The sequence below is a fragment of the Pinus tabuliformis genome, chromosome 2_1, assembly GCF_031772625.1.
Source record: "Pinus tabuliformis cultivar Carrire ecotype Pingquan chromosome 2_1, CPIR1, whole genome shotgun sequence".
Lineage (NCBI taxonomy): Eukaryota > Viridiplantae > Streptophyta > Pinopsida > Pinales > Pinaceae > Pinus > Pinus tabuliformis.
The window spans coordinates 916,002,884-916,025,731 of NC_142299.1; the positions used below are offsets into that span (position 1 = coordinate 916,002,884).

At 37.0% G+C, this 22,848-nt stretch overlaps 1 pseudogene; it reads right to left on the reverse strand.

Annotated features, from left to right (window-relative positions):
• Positions 1 to 15,932: 15,932 nt before the first annotated feature.
• On the reverse strand, positions 15,933 to 17,234 carry LOC149203629 (ubiquitin carboxyl-terminal hydrolase 25 pseudogene; annotated as a pseudogene).
• Between the last annotated feature and the right edge of the window lie 5,614 nt (positions 17,235 to 22,848).

Genomic DNA, 22,848 nt, shown 5'->3' on the forward strand with positions numbered 1-22,848 from the left:
AGACAAGAACTTGTTTCCGTTAATGATGTTCTCTCGTTAAAGTGCGTGAAAGTTCACTTTTAGGTAAACCTGAGTTACATAAAGAACTGAATATACAAGTTTTACCTATTCCTTTTGAGGATCATAAAAATGACACAAATGATATGCATAGAGTTGTTTGCATATGAGTTGTTAGTGTTCAGAATCAAGATGACATTCCTCAAAAAAAAATACCAAAGGTTATATATGATTTATTTGATAAGCAAAAGATTAGTTTTGATGCACACAATGTGGATGTCATTTTGAAGATATTCAAAGATGCATGAATATTTTTATTGATTTACATGGAAGGGAAGACAAATCTATTGTTGACTTTTTATTTGATGGTTTTCTTGGAATTGAATACATGGGACAACAAAGGCCATTAGTTATGAATGAATTTATTCCACATGGTGTTACTCATCAAGAAAAGGTTATTTTTCATGATTATCAATATCGTTTGGTATTTTTTCCCTGATCAGGGTGATGGAGGATGTAAAGCGCCATAATGGCGATGTCAGAAGAAGCACAGAGTGAGGACTGGCCATAACAGTTTGCATGAGGGCAAGAATGAACATGGAGAGGTACCGCCAATCGGTTAGGAGAAGTGGCATATGGAATGTCAGGGTGAAGAGAGGTGGGAAGGACGGTGATGAAGGCAGGATGGGACAACAGGGTGGTGGCAAGCGATATGAAAGGGGGAGTAAGGTAGCTAGGAAGGATAGAAGGAGAGGGAGCGGAAGAAGGAGTGGGACGAGGAAGCCAAGCATTCAACCAGCGTTCAGGAAGTGAATCACCGGGTATGTATACTATTATCTCTTCGTAATTCGATTTTCCAACTGTAGAATGCTAGGGGGGTTAGAACCAAGGGTATGGGGGCGAAGGAAGGTCTTGTTGCGAGAATTCAGTTATGTACCCAGTATGGGTCCTTGGGGAAGGATGAGCCCTGGAGTTTGGCTCTAAGGCAGGGGAAGGGTAAGGGCATAGTTAATGACAGGAAGAGGAAGGAGGAGTCCCAAGCCCTGGAAATAAAGGGAACCAACGAGAGGGACAAGGAGAATGTGAGAGTGGTGAGTCTGGAAAGATAATCCAGGCAGGGAGGTCAGGTAGGGGAGGGAAACTCAGGTTGAGGAAGAGAGCAGGGCTGGGAGGGTGAATCAAATGAGAACCCCAGAAAGTTGCCAAAGATATCCCAAGAGGATATCACTGACAGTAAAGAGAGAGGAGCCAAAGTACATGGGAAGAGGGGAGAGAATTCTGAGATTTTGACTCATGGATTTACCATGCTAAGGAACTCCCGAGTAGGGGAAATCAAAACCATAGTGGGGGACCGTGAAAGTGAAGGAGAGCTCGGTATCAGAAATCTGAGTGAGAAGAAGGAAAGGGGGAATAGGGAGAGGAGAGGGAATAACCCCCCAGGAGACCTCGGAATAGGGAAGTGCAGACACAAATAGAAAACGCCTGAGTTTATGGGTATTTGGACGGAAGATGATTTCATCCTGACCCATCACTATTCGTCTTGTGAACAGATAGAGGGGAGCATAGATATGGCAAGGTCAGCCTGTGGTCGTGGTAGGGTTGCAGAGGAAAGACAAACAATAGTCTGGGGCCCAAGGACAGTAACACCCCTGGAAAAAGAAGGGGTCGTCATCCAATGGACGAGACAGTTCATGAAGCAGCCAAAGCATACATGAGGGACACAGACGAAGGCATCAGAAAAATAATTGACGAGATGGAAGATAGTGCGAAGGAAGAAGATTCCGAGGAGAAGATGGAAGAGTGGCGGGATGTTATATCAGACCCTGGAAACATGAGAGGAAGGATGTCTCAGTACAAGCAGATGTTGCACTTATATTGGCTCATGAAGTGGCTGACGTGTAAGGCAGTGGAGAAAGTCTCAATGGGTATGGCTTTAATAATCAGGGACATGCTTAATTACAAACGGGACTTGCAGACTATTCAATTTCAACTCTGCAAACAAGATATGTGACTGGAACGCATAGAGGGACACATCCCCAATATAGTGGATAGGACACCAATGCATGGCGGATCAGCAACGGACCCAGGAGTGGTCGAACTAGACCAAGATGAACAAGACGAGTAGACTGAGCCTATGTTCTCAGGATATTATTTTTTTTTAGCGGCAGGTTTCTTTATATATTTGCATGTTTAAGGGAACAATAGATAAAAACTTTATTTTCAATAGTTCTGTTTTACATAGCATGGTCAGAAAGACTTCAAACTTATCAATTTTGGATGGCATATGTAATGTATAGGTGGAAAAAAAGCTTGGTTTCCCACTCGGCAAGCTAAGGTCACCTATGGACAGTAAGTGTATTCAGCTTGTTGATTATAAATAGAAAAGGACCTACCAAAGCTTACAAAAAAAAAATATCATTTGGTATTTTTATTCTAGTCATCAGTGAAGGTGGAGTTTCTTTCATTTACAAGCTCAAGTGATGGATTCAGTTTTTATTCTAAGTTGTCAATAGATGATCCACTACTGATTTTTTTCAAGCACAGTAAAGGAGCCTAGGTGTTGGATCAACTCTTTGATTGGTTATATTGCAGGTTTCATATTGCTTTAATTAAGCAGGTGGATATTCATATGTTAGAGTAGGGTTATTGGTACATAAATAAGCTTGTTGGGCAAGCATTTCCTTCAGCTTTAAGAAACATTTTGCAGTTGTCAGTTTTAGTTTGTATAGTAGTTTAATATCATATTGCAGTAGTAGTCGTTGGTTTGCAGTTTGATTTTCAGTCTGGTGAGTGGGTTTGAATGTAGTCTTCAAATTGGGATCGGCTTAATGATTAGGAAACTGGTCTATTGGTTCTTTGCTGCACCACAGGGGCACAACATCTCCATTGGAGCCATTGTTATCCATGATAACCCTTAGAAATAATTTTTAGTTTGATTAGTCATTTTAGATAAGATTTTTCACCACTGCTATTTGCATCTATCTGTTTCTTTTTTGAAAAAGGTTTTTGTGCTTTGCATTTGGAGATTAAAGGAGGAAGAACAAGTCCAGTTTAAATTGTTTTGGAGAAATTCCAATATTCTCCAAAACCCATCCCATTTCATCCTTTGTTTTTAAAACTCTAGCCATTTGCATTCATTATTAATATTCCAACTCTAGTTGCATTAACCGATTTAACACTAAGAAATCATGTCGTAGTCTTTTTAAAGGGCTGGGACCCGCAAAACCATATCTCTATCGGCCCCCTCCCTTTTGCGATACAATATCCTCCAATCTCCCTTTTCCTTTTGCAATTACGATATTGCAAATCGCAAAGTATCTCCTTCACCGATATCACAAGTCCTCCCCGTCTATTGCAATATCACATAAGTCTCGTCACCACTCCTATGTTGATATTGAAAGTCCTCTCCACCGATTGTGATATCGCATAAGTCTCATCACCACTCCTCCATTGATATCGCAAGTTCCACCTGCCAATTGCGATATCATAAGTCCTTTCTCCAATTGTTGATTTCCATAAAGCTTGTCGATTGCAATAAATTCCTCACCGCCGATCGCAAGTTAAGGTCCCCCCCCCCCACCGATTGTGATATCGCAATAGGGGACCTCACAAAACATAACTCCCACCTCTGTTGAACTCCCTTCCGACTTGCGATTGCAATGGACCCAAAAGGTTATGTATTATGGTTTTGAGAAATTTCAGGTTCGACATATTGGGAAATCACCATAAAATCAGTGTTAAATCCCCTTTTCATTTTCCGATGGCGATATATGAGTCTTGGTTTTGGATGTGATATTTTATGTGTGTCATGCTTTTATTGAAGTTTCACGTTTGGACAATTGGCAAGCACTATGAAACATGGTAAAAAGGCCCCCTCTTGTATTGCGATTACGATAAAAAAGGCTTGGGTCAACGGCCCAGATTGAATCATCCTAGAACAACGGCCTAGATCAACAAACATTAAAATATCCATTTTGCTTCCGCTCAGTGGGACAACAAGGGAGTTTTTTCAGCATATATCCAGCAACATGGTCATTAAACAAAATGTAGAGAAAAGAGAATAGCGAGACACAAAGGACAGTGAAGGTGCTTTCGAACACGTTTTAATTAGCAAACAACACACCTTTCAGTAGGACAAACAACATTGTTCATTTAAAGGCTTGGAAACAACACTGCAGGATTTGAAAGGTCGGATGTTATGAATTTCCACAAATATAGTGCCAACATTACAAACAGTTGCAATTTTTTCCTAAATTATTGTGAGTTAGATAAATTCTATTTAGGTGTGACTCCTATTTGTATTCAAACTTTGTTAAAACAGAAATTCCCTATGAAAACTATGCTAGTTAGAAGAAAAGAAGGAACATGTCTCTAGAACAATGAATCAAATTTCGCCCAGGTGGCAAGATATGTAAAGAGATATTTTCTTTATAAATAAGTAGATTTTCGACTTTGAGAAGTATGGATGGAGAATGTGAAGAACTGACCTTTTGTAATATTTTGATCTTTTAATAGAAAATTTGCAGTAACTTTGCTTTTGTACCTGAGATTCATATCATGGATTTTATGGGTTTTTATCATATTGTTCTAAGTTTTACATAGTATCTTGATTACTTGGAAATCTCTCAAAATGCTCCAATTTCCTTCATTTACTATGTATGATTGTGGGTGTTCATTTGTATCATTTTCAAAGTCATAGATGCCTCAACTTCCATTAAACACTGTTTTTCTATCAGAATTTGTTTTAATTTGACTCCATGCTCAATGGTGGCAATCATCACATTTTTTCTTCATCTACAAAATCACAAAAAGAGATCAGAGTTAGCCATCTTAATTTTGAGTTTATCATAGTCATTTATAAATATTTTGAGAAAGCCCTCTCAGATTGGAAGGACTAACTTCCAGTCAAAAGTTGGTTTGAAATAGTTACACTTGGTTGAAGGTTGATATAGCCCAACCCTTTCTAGCCCAGTGATAACACAAACCATTATGCCAACCACACACTTTATCTTATTCTCCTTCACACTTTGTTATAAAATGTTATTCAAATGGTTCAAAAGGAACCATGAAGAATACATGAGAGATGAGGGCACAGATAGACCAATCAAGACATGAATATCAATAATATTTTAGGAATATTGTTAGAGCATATGTTAGGGAATATTTTGAAGAATATTCTCTCTAAGGAATCTTTGAGGATTATTTAAGATTCCTTGGGGGAATAATTTTGAAGGTGTCAGAAATATGTTGAGTTTATACACATTTGAACTAGTTTTCCTCAAGGAATGGAATGAAATAATCAATTTATTCATCTGAACAGTTGAATTTCAGTCATCTTGCAGAATAAAATCTTTGAGGAATCTATGATATTCCTAGGGAGCCTGGATTTAACTGATTCAGAAAGGGGTCAAGTTTATAGTCAGATTTCATGATTTTTGTCAATAATTCAATCATGCAGTCTATTTCTTTAGCAAAGGTGTGTATTTTCAGTCCATCCCTAGATGTGGAGGTATAAGATGCACTGATGCCATGTCTTTTTTGATGTTTGTCAAGATGATGCTTTGATGTTGAGATATTTTCTTGCCATTTTGTTGGAGGATCTTTGTATTCCACTTCATGTGAGAGTTTGATATTTATTCATGTTGAAGGGGAGCTTGTATGAGTGAGAGTTCTTATAGGAGAACATTTTGTGGAGAGATATGCCAATCTAAGTTAAGGGAGTTCTTCCTTGTATTGACAAAGAATTCATCATGTGCTCATCATCATCTTGCAACATTTAATGAAGTGGCCTCCCCACTCTTGAAATCGGGCCTGGAGACATAACCCACATTGGGTAAACTCCATTCTCAACTTTTATGTGTTCCTTGATTTGACGGTTTCCATTATGCTTCCTCTTATTTAAAGTATGCACATGTGTTTTTTGATACTCTTTCACATGCAATTTTGCTAACATCACAGAAGAAAAATATCTTGGTTAATTGCGGTAGCTGAGAAAATCTAGATCATAAGTTCGAGTTCCATAGGTGCGGGATAGGGGTGTTTGATAATCACTTTCTTGCTAAGAGGGAGTGTTGAAAAATGCAACATGAAATTCTCAATTTGATTTTGCCTTGAGTAAATTGAGAAAATTTGAATTCCACATTAGCATACAACTTGGATAATATTAACTTGTGTGGCATGGCTTGTGTCACCCATTTAATTAGTAAATTCAAGTTGGAGGAGTTAGATTTATGTTATGCATGCGTGATTACTAATTTGTAGCAATCAAGGTCAGTTATCTCAGGTTGTTTTTAGTTAAACTAGTTCCAACTTTTGTAGGAACTAGTGGAAGCTCAGTTAAGTAGTGGGACTTCAGTCAAATTCAGTGATAATCTAATTAACTGATCAATTAGCCCAAAATAGCTAGTGGATGTAGAGAATTTGAGTTACCTATTTGAGGTGGAGATTACAAGGCAGTGTAACATAAATTGTAGACTAGTCTTGACTATACAGGTGTTGCATGCAGTCAGAGGATAAGCCTAAAGGAGTTGCGCAATTAATTTGAGGAATTTCCTAAATAAGAGGGGCCCAGTTACTCAAGGAATGACGCAAGGAAATGGTAGCTCAAGAAAAGGCAAAATTTGACTAAGTCTGGGTTAGAGCGTTTCAATGAGAAGAGAGATAGCTTATGCACTTGTAGGTTTTCCTTAGTTGAGCAAAGAAATTGTAATACATATCTATTCTTCTAATTTAATGCAAGCGGGCATTGGGGTTTTTAGCAATTTTTTTACCCGAGGAAAATATATGTTGCATGTGTGTGATTTCTTATTGCATGTCTAAATTTTTTTTCTAGATTGAATTTCCACAGAGCATTAGAGTAGGTTTGTGTCTTGTGATCTTGATTAGAATTCCATGAGCAATTGGAAATCTACATCGTAATTTCTACAATATATATATATATATATATTGGATAATTAAGTTATGAGGACACTTGTAGATTAGATTGTTATTAAAAAAATTCATTGTTATTAGAAAGAATACAACAATTAATAGAAATCAAACAAGGAATGATTATAGGTTAATAAAATATTTATTATTAAAATTAAGTATGATAATAAATGGAAAGAAAATAATAATTATGGAAAAATCCATATATATTTTTTTTTGGATAATTAATTTATGACACTTGGTGATTAGAGTTTTTTTGACATTTTTTAATTCCGACAAGTTGATTTTAAACCACATAAAATTAATCATCCATCAATAAAATAAAAAAAATCAATTTCTAGACAAATAAATTTAATATTTAATTGTACCTAACTTTAATAAATTTTGTAAATATTTTTTAAAAATTTGAAAATTAATTAAGATTCAAAGAATTTTGAGTCAAGTTGATTACAATATACTATGCCTTGACAAGTATAAAAATCCTCAAACATCTCTCAAGCTATGTCTAGTTTATATGAAATTTTTATAATATATATATATATATATATATATATATATGTGGGAAAGTTACTTTTCTTAACAAATGTCTTAAATATTGGTCAGGTAACAATATGATTTGATGTGATTTAGGAAATGTTTATTGGAGGGCCGAAAAAAAGCCACATTTAACACTTTTTTTTTCCAATGTAAAAAAATATTCAACAAACATCAACGCATATATTAGATTTTGACTCCAATTATAAGAGAGAAATTTTGGAGTTAGTTGATATATGTTGACACCTAATCATTAGGATTGGTTGAACACTTGTAAATAATGTAAATAGTAAATAATGGAAAATGAAGAGTCATCGAGAGTTGAAGCCCAGTAGTCAGTCCCTCATGTATATAACCATGGGTAATCTTAATGAATAAATACAATTCATTTGAGGAGTTTCCTCCTCGCTTGACATGGTATCAGGGCACAGGTCCCAAATTATTTTTTTGTGTTGTAACTCCTGTCAAATTTCTCTGCCATATTTTGTCCCTCTATTCTTTGCCATATTCTCTAGAAAATTAAGTTCTTCTAGCCATTTCGAAATCGTGAATGCTATGCTATGATTGGAGAGTGTGTAATGGTGGTGGACTTTTTGAAGTTGCATGTTTTTATGGTGCGAGGCTCTACAAATCGTGAACCAAATTGAACCATTGTTGTGTGTTCTTCTTTGAATTCATTTATGGGTTTATGACCATGAAACTGTGGCTCCTGGCGTTGTTGTTGAACATGATCTTTGCGTTCAAATATTGGGTTGTGCATGCAACATATCTTTTGTTGAGGACATATGTTATAACTCTCTCTTGAAATGTGTGCTATGGCGTGCTATTTTTATACATGGCATGGTATCACTACATTTTTTTTAACACAATCATATTATCAGTTCCATATATGTTAATAGAGACCATATGCCATAACGCATCGACTGATCTAGGTGGATATTGGTGGCCACCTGCCAATTCCACTTGGACCCCCACCATTACTTCTTTTAGTTTTTCAGTTTCCTTAACTATCTAAAATCGTATTTTCCATCGTAGTCCTCGGAGAGATCTTTCCAATGGGCTATCATGCACGTCAAACAGTGATAATATGACCAAGTCGTGACCCCGGCAAGTTGGTTGTCCAACTCACCCCAACGGGGCCCATAAACTCTAGGTGTTACATCTCCTCGGGTTGGGGTTTTGGTTGTTTAGGGTTTGCTCTTATTGTTCAATAATAAAAAGACCCTTGAGCCTCATTGTAAGGCAGTTCAGAGGCATGTAGCCGCCACATATTTTCTCAGAGATAAGCTACCATCGCCCTAGCTAGTTTATTTCCATTCTTGTTTGTAAGCATATTTCAGTATTTTACATTAATGAAACGAAGTATTATTTCCGTTGCATCTTTGTGTTTATGGTTATCTTTGTAATTTGTTGTGTTCCTATTTAAATCCATATTAGTGGTATCATAGCGGTCTTCTTTTTTTCTCTGTTTTTCTTTGCATGTCCCCAATGAGGTTGGGATATATGGAGTTAGGACTTGAACTGGTCTAACCTTGGCAAGACCAGCCTCGCAAATCCTGATGGCCTCCCATGGAGGATGAAAAGAAAGACGAGGGGGCAGGAGATCCTATCAAAATCTTGCTCGAAGAAGCCCTTGAGTGACAAAGGAATGCGATGATGGATAGCTTTGCCCAGATGCTTCAGCGGCTACCCAGGGGTGATGCATCAGCTTCCAATAGCTACTCTAGAAACGCCACACCATTTAAGGTACAAGTTAATTTTGAAATCCACATATTCAAGGGTTAGATAGACGCAGATGCTATTGATAAATGGTTAAATCTGCTAGAGGGTTATTTTTCTGTTCATGATTTTTCTAGTCGGGAAAAGATTGTTTTCGCTCTTTTGAAAGAAGCCCCCCAAGTCAAGGATTGGTGGGAACCCTAATGCGAGCATAAGGATGAAAGTACAAACTCACTATTTTCAGCTGCACCCACTTGGAATTCATTCTGGGATGCCATCAAGGAGCAGTACTACCCTGTCGGAAGCTATGAGGATCAATACATAAAGTGGACCACACTGCAGTAGGGAAGGGACCAAGACGTGTCGGAGTTTACCAATATTTTCCATAACCTTCGCATAAAGTTGGGTATCAAGGATATGGAGCAACATTTTGTACTCAAATATCGCAGTTGCCTACACAAGTACATCCAGGAAGAAATAGAATTCTTGAACATCTCCTCGCTCGGCACGGCATACTGATATGTCATCAAAGTCGAGCAAAAGTTGAAACAGAAGAAGCAAGACTTTCGATCTACGAATCCAAAGCAAGGGAAAGGTGCCCCCAAACCGCAGAACAAAGGACAAAGCCAAGGCGGGGTAGCCCAAGATAACCTACCAAAGCTGCAAGCAAAGAAGAATTCCACGAAGCCGAAAAAGGACACAGGAAAGTGGTGTGAGTTCCATAAGAGCTCCACTCACAACACAAGTGAGTGTCGAGCCAAGCAATCACTGGTGGCTGAGCTAAAGGTTTTAGAATTAGATGCATGTTCTGACTCTAAGTCATAACCCAATAAGGGAATGAAAAAAGGAATTAGATTATCATGCAGAGCCTAACACCACCATTGCCACCACGAAGATCCAGAAGGAGGAACCCAAAGATCTAGAGGAAGAGGAGCATCTCTTCCACTCCTAGATGTGGGTAAAGGGCTCCCCGCTATAATTCATTGTTGACAGCAGGAGCCAAAAGAACCTCATTTCGGCAGAGGTCGTGAAGCGGTTGGTCTTACCGACCATAGCACATCGACAACCATACACCATCGGGTGGCTTCACCAAGGACGGGATCTTCATGTAAGCCAACAGTGTCGCCTTCCATACAACATCAAGCCCTTCACAGATGAGGTATTGTGTGAAATTGCTACCCTTGAAGTTTGTGATGTATTATTAGGACAACCATACTTGTGGAAGCGACAAGCTGTGTATGAATCAAGGCCCCATGTTGTTATTGTTGCTTTGGGAAATAAGTTGTACATGATACCAAAGGTAGCACTGCCTATCGCCATCTCTTTGGTTACTGCAAAACAATGCAGTAAGCTCATTTCCAAAACTGGGAACTTTTTTTTCCTAATGATACACTCTCAAGGAAAGAAGAAGTCGGTGGCCATGACCTCTAGACAGGGCCCCTCTGCACGACAACTACAGATGGACAAGGTTGTAGAGGAGTACGAGGACATCTTCACCTCCCTCGTAGGGGTTCCTCTGCACTGTCAGGTCAAGCACTCCATCAATCTAACCCCAGGTGCGTCGCTGCACAATGGACCAATCTATCGGCGCTTCGTTCTGGAGAACGATGAAATCCAGAGGTAGATTCAGGAGCTACTGCAAAAGGTCACATCCGTTTAATTTCATCACCCTGTGGGAGCTCGATCGTGTTAGTACAGAAGAAGGATGGGACTTGGAGACTCTGTATTAACTATCGGGCGCTGAACAAGATCATTGTCCATAATATGTACCTGATCCCATGAATTGATGACCTCCTGGACCAACTGAAGGGGGAAAAATATTTCAGCAAGATCAATTTGAAGTCAGGATATCACCAGGTACCAATCGAACCCTCTGATGTGTGGAAGACTACCTTCAAAGCCAAGGAGGGCCTTTTTGAATGGTTGGTTATGCTTTTCAGATGGAGGGCCATTCACCAACTCATTTGTAGTGGTATACTTGGATGACATCTTGATCTTCAGCTAGAGTTGGGAAGAGCACCTCCACCACAACCGACAGTTCTCCAAACACTGCGGCAACACACGTTATGTGCCAATTTGGAGAAATGCACTTTTGGCATGACCCAGGTTCAGTATCTGGGATACATTATTGATGAAAAAGGGGTACATGTGGATCCAGCCAAAATCCAAGTCATTTGGGATTGGCCATCTCCAACCACTCTGACAGAGCTTCACAGCTTTCTAGGTCTTGCCAACTTCTACCGCAGGTTCGTGTTGGGATTTTCTCATATCACTTGGCCCTTAAGTCAAGTCACCAAGGGAGGAGTGAAAGAAAAATTATTTTGGTCTAAATCTCAACAGAAGTCATACACGGAGTTGAAAGATCGCCTCTTCTCGGCACTTATGCTCGCATTACCATACTTGCAACAACCATTTGAGGTCAAGACAGATGCCTTTGACTATGCTATTGGGCAAGTCCTTACTCAACACAAGCATCCAGTGGCATATCACAGTGAGACACTTTCAGACACAGTCCAGAAGTATCCCACTTATGACAAAGAGATGTATTCCATTATGTAGGCCTGCTAACAATGGAAGCATTACATTTTGGGGAAGGAAACAGTCATCCACACAAACCACCAACCCTTGCAGTTCATACAGACCCAAGGGAAATTGCAGAATGATTGCCATCAAAAGTGGTCCACATACCTGCAACAGTTCCATTTGAATATCAAGTATAAGAATGGCAGCACTAATAATGTTGCAGATTGCCTCAGTCAACCATCGATCATGGCGTGTCGTGCTCAACTCTTGTGGGCACGAGACTTCTGAATGGATACTTCTCTACAAAAGCAACCCAGAATTTGGCCTCACATACCAGACACTCTTGGAGGGTCAGCATGTTCCGTATTTTCACCTCCGAGATGCCCTGTTATGCCACCTGGGTCACCTTTGTGTTCCTTCAAGCGAGCGTGCCAAGATGATTTGGGAAGCACACTACAGTTGGGTTGTTGGGCATTTCGGAGTCGAGAAAACAGTGGCAGTGTTGTAGAAAAATTTCTATTGGTTGAATCTTCGACAAGATGTCAGGAAGTACATCAAATCATGCACTGCCTACGCCATTGCCAAACTGACCATCAAGAAACAAGGCCTCTATACCCCGCTGCCTACCCGTAGTCGACCTTGGGAATCCATCTCCATGGATTACATGTCAGGCCTTCCTTCCACTAAGCATGGAAATGACTGTGTTTTTGTGGTCATTGAGAGGTTCTAGAAGATGGCCATTATGGCAGGCTACAAGAAGAATATCATATCAGAAGCCACTACTAAACTCTTTTTTGAACGAGTGTGGGTATACTTTGGGATCCCATAGTCTATCATCTCAGATCGGGACAGCAGGTTCCTTAGTACATTTTGGTCCAGTCTCTAGTCAATGTTGGACACAAGACTCACTAAGTCCACGACCTTCCATCCTCAAATTAATGGCCAGAGAGAGGTTGTCAATAGTATGATTATACACATTATGTGCATGTACAACTCAAAGCATCCACACACATGGGATGAGAGCCACAACCCTTTTCAGGTTGGCTTGGGATTCCAACCATTATGTCCCATTGATGTGGCCATGCCATTTGTAGCTACTCACATAGATTCAACTCATGTCCAGTCCGAAACAGATAAGACAAACAACTTCATTGAGCACATCCAACATATTCGCCTGTAGGTCCATGACATTCTCGAGAAATCAAATGCCAAATACAAGCAACGACATGATCAACATCGGGTGCCACACAAGTTTCACGTGGGCGACAAAGTCTGGTTGCATTTACAAATGGAACGCCTTACCGAAGCCTATCGGAAACTCAGACCACTCTGATATGGTCCTTACACCATTACCATGGTTGTGGGAGACAATGCATTTGAGCTCAGCATTCCCCCATTCCTTCGCCTTCATCCAATGTTTAATGTTGACCGCCTTCAACCATATTTTCCACCATTACTTGACACATCTGACATTGCATAACAATTCACACCCATAGAGTTAAATCCAGATTGCATGGAACAAGCTACAATTGATCAGATCATGGACACACAGATCAAGCACACTCGCCAGCAGAATATCCAACTATATGTTGTCAAAGCAAGCCAACTCCTTCACCAGGGCAAGTGGCTCACCAGGGACCAAGTTTAGCAGAAGTTCCCTCATCTCATGGAGGAACTCAATGTAGTGGGGATTGCTTCCTAAGGGGGGAGGCATGATCCAGGTGGATATTGGTGGCCACCCGCCAATTCTACTTGGACCCCCACCATTGCTTCTTTCAGTTTTTCAATTTCCTTAACTGTCTAAAATCGTATTTTCTGTCGTAGTCCTCGGAGAGATCTTTCCAATGGGCTATCATGCACGTAAAATGGAGATAATATGACCAAGTCGTGACCCCAGGAAGTTGGCTGTCCAACTCACCCAAACGGGGCCCATAAACTCTTGGTGTTACATCTCCTCGGTTTAGGGTTTTGGTTGTTTAGGGTTTTTTTATTTTTCAATAATAAAAAGGCCTTTGAGCGTCATTGTAAGGTAGTTCAGAGGCATGTAGCCACCACATCTCTTCTCAGAGATAAGCTACCATCGCCCTAGATGGTTTATTTCCATTCCTGTTTGTAAGCATATTTCAGTGTTTTACATTAATGAAATGAAGTATTATTTCCGCTACATCTATGTGTTTATGGTTATATCTATAATTTGTTGCATTCATGTTTAAATCTAGATCATTGACTCTTGTTTTTTCTTTTTTAAACACTGCCAAACCACCACTCCAGTCCACTCCATGCTGCCTCCGCTTCTCAATCAGTGTGTCAAATTGGTAGTGTCATGCCAAATAGCAACCTATGAATAATTTATACAGACTCTCGCTCTGCAACCCCTCCTCCATATACACTTTCTCTTCGACTCATCGTACTATTATACATACGCTACTCCTGCACAATTGGCCCATACGCTACTCCCATACACCCATACTCATGTCACTATCATATAGCCCATATGCTGCTTGGATACCTCTGCTCAAAAGCGTTATGTTGAATTCTATCCGCTCCTCATTGTTATGTTGAATGTTATCCACTCCCTATGTTGAATACCCTTTGCCAGATACACCCTCCCCCCATTAATTCCTCCCCATATATTCCCTTCCCCATATAACCCTCCCCCACATAATACCTCTATACAAAAATTAAAAAAAATACACCATAACAGAAGTGAACTTTTTCATAGTATATTACCAGCAGAGGTGCAATTTCTTATAGTCTATTGGCAGCATAAGTTTTTTTTTTTACAGTACACGGATTTTAAAATTCATTCATTAATATCCATTTTGGGAGTGGTTCTTATTAGGAAGGAGAACTATCCTGAGCAGTCTCTAAAGACCAAACACACTCTCATTTTCAATGAGTTGTGGAAAGAAGTTTGTGTAGGAGAAGAAGATAATGAACCTGCAAAGCTGACCTCAGACAAGGAATTTGCCATTTGGGAAAACAAGAACAACAAGGCCTATTCCTTGATTGCAACATCTATAAATGAAGAGGTGAGTCATCATATTTCACCATTTTCAAATTCTTTTGAAGCCTTAAAAAAGTTGAAGGAACCTATGACTCACTCTTTGCACTTGAACTTGTCCAATTGATGATTAAATTGTTCAATCTTGAATTACAAAATGATGATCCTCTTGCACTAGCATCAGATTCAGTAAAATCTATTATGCATGATATCAAAGTCACTAATGTTGAACTAGACATTCCTCTCATATATTTTTTCAAGGCACTTTATCACACTTATTCAAATTATCTTGAGTCATTGCAACCGAATGGAAACCTCAAAGAGATTACCTTTGACTCCCTTGTGACTAAATTTGTTGAGAGAGAGAGATATTTTGGGAAGAAGATAGCTCCTCAGTCTTCTGAAGAAGATATGTGTCTTGCACAGAGAGAGAATAATAATTTTCATGATTCCTCCAAAGGAAGAGGTGGTCGAAGGAAGAGGAAGAAGAAATTTTAGAGGCAGGGGGGTAGACACTCTCAAGGAGAAAAGTCGGATCTTCATTGCATATGTTGTAATAGAGATGGATCACATGATGCATTCACATGCAAGTCGCTCATGTATACAACCATGAGTAATCTTAATGAATAAACACAAATTCGTTTAAGGAGTTACCTCTTAGCCTGACAATGTCTAATTATTTTTCAGATATATTATTTTTTTAATATATCTTACAATTAAATCTAAATGTATGTCACATTTATTGACACATACATCAAAAGTATAAATTTAAGGTCATTTCTTTTATAAGATGAAATAAATTCAAATTATAACAAGTGAATTTTTAATTATAACCTAAGTTATTTTTTATGTAGAACATAAATTTTATTGTGTAGAGACTTACTCTACAACCCTGCAAAAATAAAAAAATAAAATCTGAAAAATGAAAAATTTAAATAACTACAAAACATTTAAAAAAAGTATTCATACAAAAATTAAATAATTGTATAAATCACTGCATATGTAAAATCTGATATAGTCCCAGCAAAATCTGATATAACCATAACTAAATGATTTTCACATTATTTTCAAGTACGCCCAAACCTCATTAATAAAATATTTACCTGCCAAATTTGAACAAAATGAGGTTGCCAAATAATTGTTATAGGATTCTGACAATTTATTGCAACACCGTTCCACAGTGTTCAATCTCCACGTAAATTAAATCCACTAAGAAATCCCTAACTGGCTACAGCCTGCCAGATTTCTGAAGTTTAGACGGCTTTTTTCCATATTCTTCATCAGTTTCGCCAACATCGCCTCTGTAGCTGTGAGTACGCATCTTTCCTTTAACGCTCGCATTTTCATCCTCAGAGCTATTGCTCATCTCCAGACTGGAAACATGCCGCCCAATAAAATTCCCACCCTCTCCACGAACACTGCGTATAAAAAACAAAAGATAAACTTCTTTATCTGCCACCACTTCCTCTTCAGACACAGGAGACACATTACAATCATTACAGCGATACCAGCGCCCATTTTCATCTTTCACATACGCATAGTAATGCCCAGAGTCCTGTGAAGATCCCTTATGAATAATGGTAGCGAACAGACTATAATCCAGCCGAGGCTCATGGTCTTCACCAATAACTTCCTCTGGTAACATAAATTCACCCAGTTCCAGACCTTTTGAAAAACTAATGGCACGCTCTATTTTCCCACCAGATGGGCTACACATAAATCTCTTGAGCTGAATTACCAGAACATTGGGAGGCCTGAAAATGGACATTTGCTTCCGGGCTTCTGTATAATTATCGCATTTCTCGCAGTGGTAGAGATTATCCCCATCCAGAATTTGTTTAGCAAAATAACATGACAGTGCATTCTGCAACGATGTTACTTCTTCAGGTAACTCCAGGCTCACGTCCATAATATCGTCGCGCGTGATTGACAGGGCTCCGCAGGTCAAGCATTTCACTCGGCTCTGCAGCGTGCCGCCGAAGATTTTTTTAATAATGGTATCTGGTAATTCCCTTTGGTCATCCTCTGCGTCTCCATTTTGTTGCTTCGCCATTTCTACACAGACATCGTCGCAGACTCCGAGGACATGTGTCAGAAATTCGTGGGCGTCTTCTTGTCTTCCATGGGCAAAATGTTTTGCAAAAACGTGGAGCGAGTTTTTAAATGTTTGGGGAGAATCGATTGCGCAGGCGGTTTTGCGAGACCTGACGATGCGTCTCTCCAGCAGGCAGAATGGGCAGCCGCCATCGCCGTCTGAGGTGGACGAAAGAGTGCAAGACGAAGAATGTTGTTGTCTGAGACAAAATTCTGCGAGGGGCGGAGTGTAAGTGAGACACTGCAGCACACTGTTGAGATAACAAGAATTGCCAAGATTCAAGAGCCCTGACGGTTGTTTCAGACGTTGACTTTGAACAGAACTTGAACTTGAACTTGGTTGTTTCAGACGTTGACTTTGAGCAGAACTTGAACTTGAACGTGTACCGCAACTTCCACTTTCTTGCGGCCGGGCTAAGATTCTTTTCATCTTCATTTCTCCTGCTGCTCTTCAGATCACCCACATTAAATTGGTCCCAGAGTATATACATAAGCATTTCAGTACATTGAAGTGAGATCAATGACAAGAAAAAGTATCAAATTAGTTTGGTCCGAGAGTGTATATATAAGCATTTCACTTCATTGCCCTCACATTTTTTTTGAAGCCGACTTTTCTAAATTATTACTCACTCTTAAAATGGGCCAAAAATCTTGATTCAAAATTTTATTTTATTTTTGGGAAAAAAAATAATATCATGAACCTACTCAACCTTAAAAAAGAAAAAAATCATTTTAAGATATTTAATATTTCTGTATTTGCTTTTGTGATCCATAATAAATTAAGCAGAAGTCTTTTCATATAAATTACATAAAAGAAATTTTTTGCTTGAACCAACAAGTGGGATGCAGACGATGGCAAAGATAATATATGTCCGGATTGGATAAATATGTAGTTAAGATGTAGCTATACAAGTTTATATATATATATATATATATATATATATATAAATATAAAATAACATTTTTGAATTTATAAATGGATATAATATTTTGAAAGTATCTTTCAATATGTATTGTGTAACCTACATGGTTTAAATTTGCAATTCTTATGTTTGTTAAATTTTAGACAAAATTAATCAAAAAATATATATTTTAAAAAATGACTAAAATGTAAAATAATAACACTAAAAATATTAAAAATATTAAATTGTTTTAACAATAAAAAAATATATATATATTTTTTAATTGCTTATAGTATATACATACATAGTTGACATTGAAATAGCATTGTAATATTTTATTTATGGATGTCAATGTCCATATTAAATTGTTTTTCAATTATTAATATATTTTTAGATATAAGTTATTGAGACCTAATGGTTAAGAGCATGTGTTTCCTCCTAAGAGGTCACAGGTTCAAAACCCAAAACAGGGTGAGGCTTAATGGTTAAGAGAATTTGTTTCCTCCCTTTGTCCCACAAAAAATGGGGTCTCGTACTCTCATACACCAATTTGTTGTCTGGCTTGGTCGTGACCTTAAAGTTACATAATAATAATATTATCTAATGTTATATAATAAAATAATTCATTTGTTACTCACATTGAATATTTTTACTATCATTAATATTTTTTAATGCTTCACAATGAATTTATACACATATTTTCCTTATTAGGAAAGTATTTGAATTATTTTACTTTTAATTACTTCTCCCTTTTGAGGAGTTATATATATAACAAATCAAATGAGTAGAATGACGATGTGATTTTGGATGTTTTATAATCCATTTAATTAAAACTAACCAAATATATATATTCATTTTTGTTTTTATTACAACTAATTGTTTTCTAATTGTGTGTATATATTTTTTTAAAAGAACATGTGTCACCTTTACTTTGAGCATAGATGGAATCACACATCACATTGAGCACACCTCCAATCACACTTCCCCCAAATATTAAGTTGTAGAATGTGAATATGCCTCTATCACAATAAAGTTGTTTATACATGTTTTATTTAATTGAAAGTTTACACGTTTATTTTGGAATTGGGCAATCTTAATTTAATTATCAATCAACATAAAAGCTAGGGATTTAATGTCAATGGAATATTATGTAATATTTATAATAGTATACCCAAATTTAAGGTTGAGATTTATCTCCAAAGTAGTTAATCATTTTTTGCTCTTTTAATTAAATTGATTAATTAAAAAAAGCATATTAATAATATCCATAATAAAGTGGGGTAAATCTCCATGGACAGGAATCTTGTTCCATGTTTTTTCAAATGTGCATATGTTTTCCTCAATGGGGGTGTCTGAATACTTGGTGACGAGATCGGGGGCAAGTGGAGGTGGCACTCCCAGCCCATCGAATCTTGAGATAAACAAAAGGAGGGTGGTGTGGCATACCACTCCCTTCCACCCCTTCCCCCCTAACCCCCATGCACAAAGCATGTGAAGTTTCGTATTGTCTATTATGGTTGGTTGTACTCTAGAAAATTCATGTCTTGTTTCTATGTAAAGAAGCGATTTTTTACATCCCGTGAGTGTTTTTTCCCTTATGCAGGTAGGATTTCCCTTCCCCTTTAGATATTTGGTAGTTTTTGTTGCTTTGACGGCCAGTTTATGATTCATAATGAAAAATTGGAGTTTCTTGATTTATATTGGCATGCTGGAGATTTTGTTTAGAGTGTGAATCACTCTGGTATCAGATCCTTGGCTCCCTGGGTGTGAGGGAGGTGGAACTCAGGAGGAATAAGGTGGAGACAATAAGGTAGATGATGGAAATAACAGCAACTTCTTGGATGGTTGACGGGGTGCTAGGGTAGAATTCAGGCTTTGGGACACTGGCAGACTTGACCTTGGCTCTTCTTCATTGTTTTAAACTAGTAACATCTTTCTCTAGGCCTTTTGTATTTTTTACCTTGTCTTTTGTCTATTCTTGGTGCATTGTGGGTTTTGGTAAAAGGTATTTGAAGGAGCATGTTAGTTTTCTTTTGATTTTGAGTCTGGGGCCCTTGTTTCCTTCAGAGCTAGTTTATTATTAGGGATTTTTTACTCTTTGAATTGGTTATTGGATGCTCCCTCCTATGGATTTTTTTGGCGGCCTAGTTCCTTTTAGTTATTCATATTGTTGTTATCCCTTGAGTCTATGTGGATAGACCAACTGGTTAGTTGGTTTTTGACTTGTGGAATCCTCAAGGGGAAGTATTATTTCCCAATTTTCTGACTCTGGTATTCATTTTTGAGGGTTGCTCTCTATTTGGGGTTTATGGAGTTAGTGGGATTTTTACTCTTGGCTCTGTGTTGGTTTTGTGTTTATTTTGTTCCTCATGCTACATCAATGGACGTGTGGTCATCGGGGGGTCGGTGGCCATGGCCGAAAAAGCCAGTCACGTGTCCAATTGCAGACCCAGGAGGTGGTGGCTACTTACTACTCGATGACCTCCCCAAGTACTCTAGAGGATATTAAACATGTTGAGAATCATGTCTGTCAATATCACTAGGTCTATTTAGATTCATAGTTGTTAGAGGAGATGTATCGACGGCTTCCCCACCCTATTCACACCAAGGGAAGAAGGAATCGGTACAGGTATTCTATAATTATTCATTGGTAGTTAAAGGCCATGATAGGAAGAGTTTTAAAGGAGATGCACAAGGACTAGAATAACATTATTTCTTTCCTAAATGATATTTAGTGGAATTAGTGGAAAAAATAGTCATTCCTTGACATATTGGAAGCATGCTTAGCTCACATGGAAAGTCATATTCAATGTGAGTTTAAACCCTCAATGCCACTTGTCTCAAGTGTAAAGGATTTGGCTCCTATGACATCATCAGACACTTGGTTTGGTTATAATGTTTTGGATTTCTCATAGTAGTCTCATTTTGGTTTTATGCTATATTTGGATAAGTGTTATTCCTTGTTTTATGTAGATACTTGAATTTTCTCATACTAGTTTTCCCATGTGGTAACGTGAGGCTCGTATATTTTTATTATGGGTGATATGATTTAGTTTTTGAATACAATGAAATTAACTTAGAAAGAACCACAGTTACCGACCAAATGAGAACTTTACTGACTACCCACTTTTTGAGGTAGCAAAAAAATGACCCGATTTTGAAAAATGTTGTATTAGAATACGCCTTTTTTTTAACATATTTTTGACACTTTAAATTTTCTTATGTATCAAGTATGGATATTTTTTTAAATGTCAGTGATTTTCACGTTGATTTTGAAAAGTGTTGATGTAGCATCAAACCCATTTTTTAGAGGGCTTATTTTTTACACTTTAAATTTTATAATATCTTCTTCTTCTTCTTCTTCTTCCCTGAGATATTTGTTTTTAAGTTTTTTTAGGTTTGTGTTTTTTTGTTTTTCTTTTCAATTTTTTTTTTTGTAATGAAATCTTTATTTTTTCGCATAGTAGAAAACAAGGGTTAATATTTTAAAGTTAAGAATTTCTACATATTTAAGTATTGTTAATTAATATTTCAATGCTAGTCACTAGAAAAACAATAAATTTAAACATTTGATAAAATAATACACATTTTGAGACTTTTTTTGTTAAAAATGACATGTCAAATAAAATATTTTTATGGCAAAATTTTAACAAAAAAAAAATTAAAAAATAATAATAATAATAATTTACGAATTTTATGTCAAAAATTAATAATAATCACAACTATTTAACAAAAAACAGTGATTCACATAAAAATTAAAGTGAAAATCATATAACACAAATATTAAACATATAACAATAATAGTTGAATACTTATTCTTCTCATAAAATCTCAAAGTCAAAACATTACAAGTATAACTAATGAATAGTTCTCAAAATTCATTTTGATTTGCAAGCATAACTTAAATTTAATCAATAATATCATTATAATCTATGTTCATCATCTTCTAGAGTTTCATTATTGACTTATTCCATAATATTTTTTGTTTTAGTTTGGTCATTTTCCTCTTCTAATGGATCTTCGATGTCTGCAAATCTCCCAAAGTATCATTTTCCAAGCATTCCATCAAATGGTGGTCCAGGTTCCTTTTCCTTTTTTGCCACACGTGAATCATTAAAATCCCCTTTCCTCAAACCAACTTATTACATCGCATCTAGAAGAAATTGAAGAGCATTAATTCTTTATTGAATAAAACTACATTGTAGTGACTCTTTTTCAATGGAAATGTAAATTCTTTCTTTTTGTAGGAAACATGCTAGTGTTGTACCTAATCATCAAGCACAAAATAAATAATTAAGTAAATTAGTATAAACACATAAAAATTAAATAAGTAAATATTGAAATTCAATTTTATATAATAAAACTTACATGAACCTGAGAATAAATCCAAAACTCAATCTCCTTCATTTGAACAGAAATCTATAAGATAATTAATCAATCTTTGTGGTTTTATATAAATTCTATCTACCTCTCCTTTTGCATCTTTATCCTTATATGTTAGTTTTCTTACGACAACATCAAGAACCAATATGTGGTTATGACTCTTTCCATCTACTCAATTTAGAAGAATATGATTATAGCTATCATCTGTTGTCCAACATTTAACATGGATGAACTCACAATCACTTATAATTGGTTAATTTTTGCAACCAATGAGATTTGAACTTTTCCTATAACATGACATAGTAAAAGTTCAATTAACTTGTACATAAAAATAAATAAATAAAATAACAGTAATCAAATATACAATTTCAATGCCTTACCATGTAAGTTGCATCTTTGAGTTTGTTTTTCCCTTGAAGCTTGATAATAACATTGCAAATTGTGTGTCTGAATGAAATATTACAAATCTCCAAAGTGATAATGTTGTAACTTCTTGAAAGCTTGTAACCACTTTATTAAAAGCTTGATAAATATAAGGCTCACTATCATATCCAATGTTTCGGAAATTGAAACCATGAGGAATATCCGCAATAACTAGGGCATATTCCCTTTTAGGTATGAGTTTTGCAATGTCTTCACAATCACCTTTTACTATTTGATATTGGATAGTGTCAAACCAATTCCAAAAGAAATGAATAAGATGAGGATCATGTTCAACATTTCTAAGACGTTGCTTTCTCAGCCTTTCCAACTTAATTTTTTCAA